At 38.6% G+C, this 12,517-nt stretch overlaps 2 long non-coding RNA genes across 2 annotated transcripts; both read right to left on the minus strand.

Annotated features, from left to right (window-relative positions):
- Positions 1-3,853: 3,853 nt before the first annotated feature.
- LOC120441478 lies at positions 3,854-7,195 on the minus strand. Its single transcript, XR_005614136.1, has 3 exons — positions 6,537-7,195; positions 5,530-5,874; positions 3,854-4,787 (listed from the first exon to the last, which is right to left on the minus strand). It is a non-coding gene; the product is annotated as an uncharacterized LOC120441478 (long non-coding RNA).
- Positions 7,196-11,046: 3,851 nt separating this feature from the next.
- Positions 11,047-12,121, minus strand: LOC120441490. Its single transcript, XR_005614142.1, has 2 exons — positions 12,083-12,121; positions 11,047-11,969 (listed from the first exon to the last, which is right to left on the minus strand). It is a non-coding gene; the product is annotated as an uncharacterized LOC120441490 (long non-coding RNA).
- Between the last annotated feature and the right edge of the window lie 396 nt (positions 12,122-12,517).

Below are 12,517 nucleotides of genomic sequence, written 5' to 3' on the forward strand. Positions count from 1 at the left end.
TTAATCTTCTGGGTTTGGAATAACAACAAACGCCAGCAGAAACCACCTTTAAAAAAAAAGCAAAAAGAAAAAAAGCAAATGCAGTTTTAAAGTAATATTTTATAATCTATTCACATGTCAGAGAAACAAAATGATAATGATAATATTTACAGGTAGTTTACTCACAGCAGTTTATCTAAGCATCTCTATCTGACATTCTTGATAAAACAATGGCAGGTATTTAAACTGACACGTGTTACGAAAAAAACAGAGCAGGATGATGTAATGAGCCAAAAATTATGCAAGAATGATTATTCATGTTGAGCTGCGTAGATGAATTCTCGTAGATGAAGACAGTTCTGGGCACTTAATTACGGTAGATTATTTTTTTCATTGACACTTTGTAGTAAATGAAGTCAGTTTGCTGCTCAGAGGATATCGCAACATCATGTTGCGTATTAAAAATAAAATCCCTACTTGTTATTGTGTCCTCACGTAGTGAATTAACATGCTAGCCTATATTAAATCCTATAATTTCAATGTGCTTTTTGACTCACAACTACATTCAGTAAGACATTATCAGGTGCACGTACTGCAGCTGTGCAGGTTTCAACTAAATATTTTGATGTGATGCAATCCTTGCAGGCCTGCTTTCATAGAAGATTTTGTAATATGATATATGTTTTCTGATATGCACAAATCTGACATGCACATTCGCTTTAATCTGTAGAAATAATATGACGTTTGCAGGGAAGGTAGTGCAGTGTTGTCTCTTTCCTCCAGACACGCACTGTAAAATTAGACCGGTGTTTTTGGAGAGGCCAAGGATCAGAGTCTACTGCCTTATCAACCTCGTGCAAGAAAAAATAACACAACGGACCAGACAAATGAAATACCAAACAACTCAAATAAAGAGGTGAAAAAAAAAAACAGGCACAGAGGGTGAGGTTTGATATATTTTGTAGTTCTGGTCAAACGTGACCAATGTGACATTTTCATTTCGCACGCCACATCCAAACATTTGTGAGCGTGTCTTTGATTTCTGAGCTGTATTGTTGGCTTTTGATGTGCTGACTGTTAAGCGGTAATAATTAACTTCTATATCTCTAATATGCGGTATGCCACACATGAAACCGCAGAATAGTGCAAACATGTATTTTACAGGTTTTATTTAACACTGAAATGACCATGAGCACTAATGCATTACGTTGATCGGGTTTCCTTCCTTGTAGCTACATGGATCTTGTTGCTCTTGGAGTCAACAACGTGCAGTAACATTCATTCTTCTTCCTTATCATAAATCTTGTGTGTGTAACATGCAACATAATCTGAGCTGCAAGCACCAAGAGAGGCAGATTTTGCAGGTGTAGTTTAAATCTTCTATTATGACGACTAAATTAAAATTTAGATTAGCTTTACTTTAATCATTTGTTTTATAAATACTTGTTAATTAAGAAAATTCATTTTGCTTAGGTAAAAATATTTGTTCTGAAGGCTGAGCATTTCTCACACACACCCTTCTTTTTTACGCCTCGTGTATTTGCGTGCCATTATTGTATGTCATACATTATCTGCCTCCTATAGTTTGTCTTGCCACCTTTGTTGTTTATCCTTCACCTGCTCATCAGCTGTGGCAGATGATGTCTCCTCCCTGGACCCAATTCTACCAGATTAGTTCCTGAGAAAAAGGAGTTCCTACTTCCCACTGTTGCCAGGGTTATATTCCTATGTTGGTGTTTACACTTGTGTAAGATGCATCAATTCTGACTCAGTCTGTGATAGGTTCAGATGTTTTCATTTGTGTTGCAGTCTGTCTCATCTTCTTGTTAGGTCACTGTTACTTGTTTGGGCATCATAATCAGGAGCATTGTCCTCCTCCAATTGAGGATACGCTACTCAGCACCACACCAAACTAGATCATTGTTTAAGGGAATTTTTTAAGGAAATATTTTTACTTACCAGAATGGCAGACTTACATAACAAATATAGTTAAACTGGTTATGCTATTTCCTATTTTATGTAAGAATGATGGGATGCCCAACCCACATGAAACCGGAAGTACGAAAGGAGCACAACACATTAATGACAGTAAACAAGTCAATTATAAGTGCTGCAATGAAAAGTATCCCAAATCTCATGAATAAAATGTGCCAATTCAGCAATAACCTTTTACCTACTTTACTTTCAGAGTCTTTGATGGAGCAGATGTATGAGTTCGCAGCTAACAGACATGCCCGAGGACTCTCTCTCTATCCATGTTAAAAAACACTCATACAGAAAGCTGCAAGGAGCCTGTACAAAAAATCCCCAAACAAACAAAAAACAAACAACAACAGTCAATCATTTATTAGCTCATTTATTAACTCATGTGGTTTGTAATGTTTCTTAAAAGTAATTAAAACACTGTGTAAAGAATGAAAACTACATCAGCAAGCAGACTAAGTGGGTTTCTACTAAAGGCAAAGAATTTGTAGTCTAAGACTTCCTCATCTCTGGCAGAAGGTCCAGAGTAAAACTCAACGCAGAGAACAACGCTTTTTAAAACAAAACAGGAGGAGAGACAATCGGGAGACACAAAAAGACCCAAAGACAAACACAGAGACTAAACAAGACATTAAACACAAGGCATGAACACACAGTCTCCACCCTAAACAAAACAAAAGGTTTTAAGCCTAAAAAAACATGAAGCAATAATTCTGAGTAAAATGCAACTTAAATGCATAAAATCAATCAATTTATTATTAAATTAAATGATTATTAATTACAATGTGCTTTGGATAAACTGAATTTATATCGGTCAAGTACATTTCATTTTACATTTATATATATATTTAGTTAAAGTCACAATTTTAGGACGATTTATTCATTTATTTGGTTTTGTTTGTTTTTTTCTTTTTGTTTCTTTGTTTTTTGGGGGTGAAAGACTGAAATAGAAACAAAAGTGAAACCAAGAACAGAACATTGTTTCACTATTACTCAAACTAAAACTTAAAAATAGAAATACAAAGAAACAAACAGGGCCATGCTGTTGTTCGATAAATGAAAACAAATTCAAAAACCACGTGAGCTTCAGCTAAATTATAATCATTTTTATAACATATTATTCAATCAACTGTTTTGTTTTTTTTTGGTTTGCTTTTGTGTTGATACACAATTTACACCATAAATCAATCTGTAATGCTTTTAAGTGGCCTGTATTAAGATAACAAAATGAGAGCTTATCTTTTAATTGTGAAATGATAAGATATGCTAAGAAGGTCTGCCTGGCTTCTGTGCTCGCTGCTCAATGATGAACAAATGCTGCCCTCTATTGTCTTCACAGGTGATGCTACGTGGTGCCGATACTCACTTTAATATGTCAAAAATTCAACTCTGTCCTCTTACAGCGAGGACTGCACAACCTATTAATTAAACTAGATCAAATTCCAACAACCTGCCTCGTGCTTTCAATGGAGAACTGAAACAGGACAACTCAAAGGACATTAGGAGTTGTCTTTTATACAATTTTATATAATTTCACTGTGGAATAATAATTTCATTCACTGCAGAAATGAATTTGCACCTTATAACAGTTTCACACAGAGACCTGGGGTCTGTCTAATGAGCCATGCTGTGAATAACTCAGAGCCAATAATGTATGTTAGATTGTCAGTTGCTTAGTATGCTTCTGTACTGTTAGGGGCACAAACTCTATTTGAGTATAATTCATATGCAAAAAAACACTTAAAGCATTATTGATTGCATGTTTCTTCCACTTTTTGAGCCCAATTAGAAAAATGAGACTTTGTAAAAATCTCATATTGTTACAGTCATGACGCCAATATGATTCTTCAAAGCTCCTGCTTTGAAATACTGAACTTTAAAAATTGACCTGGTGAAAGATAATAATTCACAGTGACACACCGTCAGGATAAATCTGACTTTAATATCACTGTAGTCATCTGAATCAACTTTCTCGAATGTGCTGTGAACAAATGCTGCTGCAACCCACTGTGGGAAACCTGTGTTATTAAAATGAAAACATTTGTGACACATGGAACACATTCACAGAGGACACAAAGGGAGGACATGCAGAGGCTGAATTAAAGTCAAAAGTCCAAATCTTTGGTCAAAAACAGGCAGCGGTTACAAGACAAGGAGCCCATCAAACAGTCTGCAGGGTCAAGCACACAATGAACTCAAACAGAAATAAAAAAAACTGGACACTGAAAAATTTAACAAAGTGATGCGGGAGGGGAAAAAGGGAAGCAGCACTGAATTATCATCAATGAAAGAGCAGAGATTGCAAAATAAATCAGGAAAGGACTTCAAACTTACTGAGACTAAGGCCTCTGTTACAAATCTGTCTCATACAAAAACATGTTGTACAGGTACAGTATGGTAAGTGTTCATAGTAATTCATAAGCCGGCTCTACCTGAACCCCTTCAATATTTAAAAGTTTGTGTTTTTCTTAATTGCAGTCAGAGTGTGGCTGCTAAAGATGAAAACACATACAGAATGTAAACTGAGCTTGGTGACCTTTGTTAGTAACAAATGAGGCCAAAAAAACAAAACCCAAAACACACAAACACGATATTCATTAATAATTAGAAAGCATCTAAACATTCTGGTGGTGGATTTTTACAGTCTTCCGCTCGCTGTCATCTTCATAACCATCGTGATCAATACGTGACTTGGCGAGGTCCTGAGGTAGGCGGGCTGTCTCTGCTGATGTTACCTTCACAGGCAGGAACAGCGTCTGGCACGAGTTGGGGAAACATCCCAGTGCACTGGTGTAGTTTCCTTTCCAGCTGTTTGACATTTGACACTTCAACATTAAAGGGAACAAGAAGAAGCAGAGTTGGGTCAGGTGACCACATGGTTTGTAAAATACTGACAGGAAGTAACCAGGTAGTTAGAAATGGATGGCAGCATGTGTTTAGAGGGACTGCGTTATAGTTGGTGTAGTTAGGTAACTATACTTACCAAACGCAGAAGCACACAGACGAACAAGGATCAGATGCTGAATGTTGCATAGCCACCACCAAACAACTGACTTATTTTTACACACCGGCCAGCATCTGGCCAATCCACCACCTTTCATTATTTGTACCGTTATAGAAAAAAAACAACAAAAAAAATCCATCATCCCATAAAAACGAAAAATCACCATCGGCCCACCGGGCAAATGGCCGGTATGCCCGATGGGCAGTCCAACTATGAGTCTAGCACTAGGCTTAATCCATTCAATTCAAGTTCCAAATAATGTCAGTGTGTTTATTGTAAGGCAGATTAATATGCATGCTAGGTTGAACCCACCCGAGGGATTCATAAAGTTTTATCTATGAATTCCTTAAAAACTTTTTTGCTTTACAGTCACACAAATGTTGACCATGAAAGCTTTTTGTAGTGACCTATGCTGCCTTCACCTACAAAGTCCAGAGCACACAGTACATGTTGGTATAAGCTACACCACATAGCTGCTACAGTTATATTACACCACAGATTTGTGTATAATCGTTATCGTGAGACTATGTAACAAGAGCATATGATCTGTTGATAAAACTCACTGTTATGAAGATAGATTGGTTCCAGTGTGTTCATGAAATGCTGGGTTTATCCATCTTCTGGGCCGTGCCTACAGTGGACTTCGGAAGATTTCCTTGTGAGGGAGCTGGTGGTGAAGATCTCGAGGTCCTTCTTGATTCCTGCGATGAGCTTCAGTCTTCCTGATGTTTCTAAAATTATGCCTCTCTCAGTGGGTCAATAGAACATCTGGCACAAGACAGCTGTGATGAAAGAAAGGGAAGAAGTTTCTCCAGACCTCTGGACCAAGAAAACCCAGCTTGGTCCTGATGTTCTCCCTCACCACACATTTCCCGGGATGGATGTAGCTGTTGATATTAATGTGGACTCTATTATTAAATGAAAAGAAATAATTACACTACACTACTGAAAATTTATGCTGCTCTTCTTTAAAGTTTCCATCTTACCAGGCTGTAGAGTGCTCCGAACATTTAAACAGTTGTAAATCTATTACACTCACAGTCTTATGTTAAAATCCCAAAGGACAGCATTACATTTTTAATATTAAAAGTAACTCTGGACTTCTGTGAAGTGTGCAGCTGATCTCATTACTGCCTAAAAATGGAGAACAAAACCTAAGAAGTGCTGAATTATTCAAAAGATACAGAGTATTAGAGTAACAGGGGTGTAGCATGCTAACTAGCTAGCAGCAAGCCTCTAACACAGTGTGTATGCTAGCGGCTAATCTAGCAAACAAATTAACAGAGTGATTTTAGGTGTTGTAGAAGATAAGATGATAAGCTGTGTGTCTTTTTCATAATGATGTGGTTGTATTCAAACCCATTAGCAGATAAACTGGATCGGTCTGCCTACCTAAAAACTGTACGGGAGCCTGAAGTGATGGCTCCAAAAGTGCAACGTGCAGCTCCGACAAGCGGGATATTTTGGCTTCATTTTTGCACAATGGGAGAGTCATTATTCCACACAAGCACATTAACATTACTGACACTCGCTGGCACTCTATAAATGGTGGGCATTTCAATGGTCTTACCTGTAAGCACTGGTATATCCACCAAAAAAAGAAAGGATGTAAAGTAGTGACTGGTGTAGCTGCAAATGGTCTGCTGAAAAGAGGCAAAAAAAGCTGAGGTGTGTGCTCAAAACATACTGCTGCTGGGAGGTTTTGAACCAGGACCGATAACGCCTTCTCTACTGGCTGAGCTAAACCTGGGCTACCGCCAGCTCTATGAACAAAGCTTAAATTTCTAGTGTACAATGAGAAGTTAAAACCGCCGTTTCTTGCTGTTACAAAACCTTGTGTAACTGGAAAACTATCTACTAAGGAAAACTAACTAATGACAGTGAGGAAAATCGCTATGTTTTGATGTGTAAATTGTGTGGATGGAGCGGAAATTGAGTGAGTTGGGAGCGTTTGTTGAGAGATTGAAGCCATGTTGTGTGTGAAAAATTGCCGTGTTTCCAGGCAAAAGTTAAGGAGGGATTTGAAGAAAAGGGTAAAAAGGCAGAGTGAGTCTGGAGCTCTACAGACTCGCCAGGTTAGGCTGGCAAGTCTGGAGCTCTACAGACTTGCCAGATTAAGCTGGCTGAAGGTGTACTGAGAAGAGTACAGAGCGTATGCAGATGGCAAGTATGGGAATCGAACCATCGCCGCTCGGGTTCAAACTCTGCTTACAAGCCAAGTCACTCTATCCCATAGGCCACTTGGCGGGCCAATCCAACAGCAGCAATTCTGCTCTATTTAAAGGGCACACCCCGCGGCCGCGCAGCTGCGCGCTCCCGCGATCTGCAGCTGTGCACTGTCAGCTCTGCTTCTTTTAACCTGCTTTACAACTCAACATCATCATCATCATCATCACACTGTGCGCACAATCACCTCATTCACTCTACTAAACATGCACCGCCAGCTAATGTCACTGACTCTGTCTCCATGGCAACATATACACCTATCTACATATATCTTATCTACATACATGTATATGTTATTTGCTATGTAAACAGCTTCCAAACATAGCGGAATAGCTCTCTGCAGCTCTAACACTTTGACTGTTTGCAAACCATTTCATATGCACTCATTTCATCAAGAAAGAATGTGCACTTTAAATGGAACAAATTTGCCCATATTCACTTGGCCCACCAGGTGGCTCACGGGCTATGCGGGCAGGTTTCAAATACCAAGGTCCAAGGTTCGAATCCACTGCTTCACACCTGGCTCTGGATCTAATCCTACCCTTGCTCTGTACTTGAATCCTGCTTTCTTTTTACCCCCAAGGGGACTGCAATTCAAATTCAAACAACAGTTTTGATCTCATTTCATTTATTTACACTATTTTACCTTAGTATTCAACACAGCTTTAACCTCTATTACTTTTACCACTTCACAGCTTAAACTTCAATCTTTTAAATACTATTCATTTATTTATCCTTTCACTTTGGCCTGGATCTTGTGCTTCCAGGGGACCAGGTCATCAACCGCAACTCATTTGCCGATGACCCAAGAAAGACAGGCTGTGCCACTTCACTCAACTGCTTTGTATTTCCTGCATCAGCTAAACATTGCCTATAATAAGACAGAAAGATGACTGGAATGCCCTGCTTAGCTTGCTGACACTTGCTTTGCTTAAGCAGAACAAAATCAGCCAGTGACAATATGGCTATTATAAAAATGCCATAGTTTGCAAATATTAGCTATGTAAACATCTTACAAGGAGACCGCCATTGCTCTCTGCAGCTGTAACACTTTCATTGTTTGCAAATCATCTTTTTAGCCCACAGACGCACTCGAGCTGCTGGCGCGTTATGTGCAGCAACAGAAGGAAGAGAGCTGTTTGGCTCATTAACAGAGATTTTATTGGAAAAGTACAGAAATTTTGCACCAAAAAATATTCTATTTTTCAGTATCGATACCTACCGAATGTTTTCGGTCGGCACTAAAAAGGTATCGAGTTTTGGTATCCAGCCCTACTCGCATTTCAATTCAATTCCAATGATCATGTCAAGGATACAATTCAATATCCCAGTGCATCATGATCACTTCATTTCAGTTTGTTTGTTTTCGTCAACAAATAAAGGATGTCACGTATAAGCTACTTTTTTTTATTGCTTAAAACTTGTCTGAACACAGATTGCACTTGTTGGTCCACTGTGACGTATGTGGCTGAAGAAAACATACTGCTGTTATTTTTAGCGTGTACAGTCTTTGAAAAATGGCAAAGAATCCTATTTTGCATGTTTGGATCTTAACAAGGTTCCAAGTAGAGCTTCAACATGCAACAGGAAGAAATGGGAGTGAGACAACACATTTTTTGAGCATGCAATTTATTGAAAACAATGCTTTAACTGAAACAGGCTGTTTTACAGCTGATCAAAAGTTTAGGACCACACTTCCCCAAAAAAACAGTAAATCAAAACAGAAATCAAAGTTCCAAACGTGTAATGAGTAGCTCCACCGTTATTGTTGATCACTTCAAAAATGAGTTGCGATGCAAGCGTTTCCACAAGGTGAGTGGAAACATTTGTCCATTTTTGTAAACATCCCTTGCCATCCATCCTCAAAGGTTCTCAGTTGGATTTAGATCAGGGAACACGCAGGATGGTCAAAATAAAACTATGAAGACACTCAAAATAAATTTCCTGTGGTTAGAAACTACTTAGTGTAATTTTTTGTATTTACAGTTTTGAGGGATATATCTCTGAAATTTCTCTAAGTAGAAATTTACATTATGTTATGTTTTTTATTTAGGAGTAATTATGGTCCAAAAAACAACAGTTCACTGTGAATTTTACATTTATCAAGTATAACGTTATGTATTCTGCATTATTATTATATTTTCCATAGTGAAATTCTGGCAACCACAGCTGCCAGCAATTTACCGTAAATTCAACATTATTACATTAATATAATATAATTATATATTATAATATATAATATAATATATGTGTGAATGTGTGCGTGAATGGGTGAATGACTGGATATGTAAAGCGCTTTCGGTCCCTTAGACTAGTAAAGCGCTATATAAATACAGGCCATTTACCATTTACCATTTAAATTATATTATATAAACATTAAAAGCATGAAGTAATCCCCAACCTGATTTTATGAATTTGCAGTCGTTTCTTTCAATAATGATATTTTCCAGTGGGAAAATGTGGGATGACTCGTGGGAGCCCGGCAGTGAATTTCAACACCACTTTGCCGTGCCTGATGTGCCACCTCCTTCAGCCAGTGAGCAAGTCTGTTCATCATATTGTGTTGGTCGTTTACAAACAAGTAATATTATATGATCTTGCTTGTTTGTAACATTTGTAACAGCCAAAATCATCAATGACCCTCTCACATTCTTCACCCGCATTTCAATGGCTCCCCTCTGGGCGACGCCTCCGCTGCATTTCATGCAGGACTGAGAGGAGGAGAGCCACCTTTGTCCCCAAAGCCACCCTGCTTTTTAACTCCAGCCAATAAGAACATTTCCCACACCCATAAACATAAACTACATTCTTCTTACACTACTGACACTTTATTCACTTTTAGTCACTTGCAGTTATTTATTCACCTTCAGTCACTTTAATTTTAAAACTTTGTCATTTTAAAACTGTATATACTGTATATTCTGTGTATTTATTATTTCACTCCTATTGGCTGTTCTTATTGTCCTTATCTTCAAAGCAGTCTTTGACGACAGCTTTGACAATGCATTTCTGTTAAAATCTGCTCTCATGCATGAAATGGAGAAAAAATGGAAGTTGCGTCCGTATGCTCGTTATGCTCTTCTGATCATTGTTATGTCTGTGAGTCTGAAAAAACCATCTCCAGCATGACTAACTAACACGGGCCCATTCTCTGGTGACTCACTTCTCTACATCAAATAAGTACGAAACGTCATCCTTGCACAGTTTCTGTAACCATCATCTCAGACTGAAGCTTCCACAAAATTTACTTAAAAACAAAACAAACTTTAAATGTTCCTAAAAGCTTCCCGTGTTTGGAACAATTAGTAGAGGAAGAGCTTGACGTACCCGGGAAGTAAAAATGACCTGAGATCTCCCAGTTCGTTCTCCTTCCACTGTTATCTTCTGTTGTACACAAAAGGGGATAATAGAAGATTGAAAATGTCGCCTGATCTGATGGGTCTCAATCTCTGTAACATTCAGATTTTGGTGTCAGAATTTGTCTTAAAAAACACAAAAGCATGGATCCATCCTGCCTTGTATCAGGAAACGCTGATAAACTCTGAGCAAATGAAACCACAACTATAAAAGATTATTTTCCTAAAAAATTTTGAAAAGAAATTCAGAAGTTTTAACAGCAAGTTTGAAAAAAACAACACGATTTGAAAGATCTTATTTTTCTTAAATTTAAGATCAGAGTTTGTAATAAGCTGCAGGAACCCTGTTCAGTGTGAGGGAGGGAAAGCCAAGTGTCCTCTGATAAACCTCCATCTGTGTCACTGAAAACAGTTCATCTGACTCTGACTGTAAACATGTTTCCATTCATCCCTCGAGTCTTTACTCTGAAAAACAGGAAATGACATCATGGCTCAAACTGTCATTAAACCATTTCTTTATTGAACATTTGGATTTTTTATTTAACCGTTGCAACGTTTCATAACACAGACAGCCTGAACAAAGAACACCTACAGAACACATGGATCAAAATACATTCAATAACAACTTGATTACATAACAACAGATTGCTTCTTCCAACAAAACAAAGCTAACCACTCGATAAGAACACTAAAGTAGAAGAGTTTAGAAAGCTTAAGATGTAACTGCAGGAACATTTATATTTACAGCAGCCTCATCAGTTCTTTACATGAGATTCCAGCTGAACTCTGTGGAGCCTGATCTCAACAGTTTTAATTCTGACCCTGACACCAGATTCACCGTGATCCGGAGATGGGAATGATTTCCGCCCCGCGTGATCATGCGGATGTTTGCACAGAGCAGATAGTGAAGTGAAGGTTTTTGCACATTTGTAGCAGTGAAACAGTTTATCTGCAGCGTGGGATCGTTTGTGTTCAGAGTATGAACTGAGATTCCTGAAAGTCTTGTCACACCGGTCACAGCTGTAGTTTCCTTCCACGTGGGTATGTTCATGATGGTTACGACTACTTGACTGTGAGAAGCTTTTGTCACAGTGTCTGCACTTGTATGGTTTCTCTCCTGTGTGGACTCGTTTGTGTGTTTTAAGCTCACCTGCAGTGGTGAACGATGACCCACACTGATCACAGAGGTGCTTTTTAACCCCACTGTGAATGACTTCATGGTGTTTTAACTCACGTGATCTGGTGAAGCTTCTCCCACATTCTTTGTAGTATTTCAGTTTCTCTCCAGTGTGTCTACGTTGATGTATTTTTAGGCTCTTTGCATGACCGAAAGATTTTCCACAAAGGTCACAACAAAAGTCTTTCCCACCACCACAGCGATGACAGGGTTGAGAACTGGATCCATCTGCGTCGCTCTGCTTCTAAACAAAGACACAAAGACAGTTGAAGTCAGTCCTTCAACATTTGCATCGTGAACGTTGCCTGAAATAAAGAGCATCTCTGCCAACGTCCAATTACTTTTTACTCCAATTACTTTTTCAGTTCAAAAGTCTTCTCACACAGGTCACATTTATAAGGTTTCTCCTCAGTGTGGGTAAACATGTGGCTTTGTAACTGCGCATCTGTTATAAACCGTTGGCCACGCTAATCACACCAGTACACAACATGTCTGGTGTGAATGCGTAGGTGTCTATTTCGGCTGTCTCGCCGACTGAAAGTTTTTCCACAAATGTCACAGCTGTATGTCTTAGTTCCAGAGTGGGTAACCAGATGCCTCTGTAAGCTGCAACTGCGATCAAAAGCTCTGTCACACTGATCACAGCTGTACGCTTTAACTCCACTGTGGAAGAGTTGGTGTTTTCTTAGGCAACTATCCCAGGGAAAAGACTTTCCACACAAGTCACAGCTGAACGGTCTCTCTCCAGTGTGGATGACTTGATGCCTTGATAGTGAAGCTTTGCGAGAAAAA

Source organism: Oreochromis aureus, linkage group 8 (genome assembly GCF_013358895.1).
Source record: "Oreochromis aureus strain Israel breed Guangdong linkage group 8, ZZ_aureus, whole genome shotgun sequence".
Lineage (NCBI taxonomy): Eukaryota > Metazoa > Chordata > Actinopteri > Cichliformes > Cichlidae > Oreochromis > Oreochromis aureus.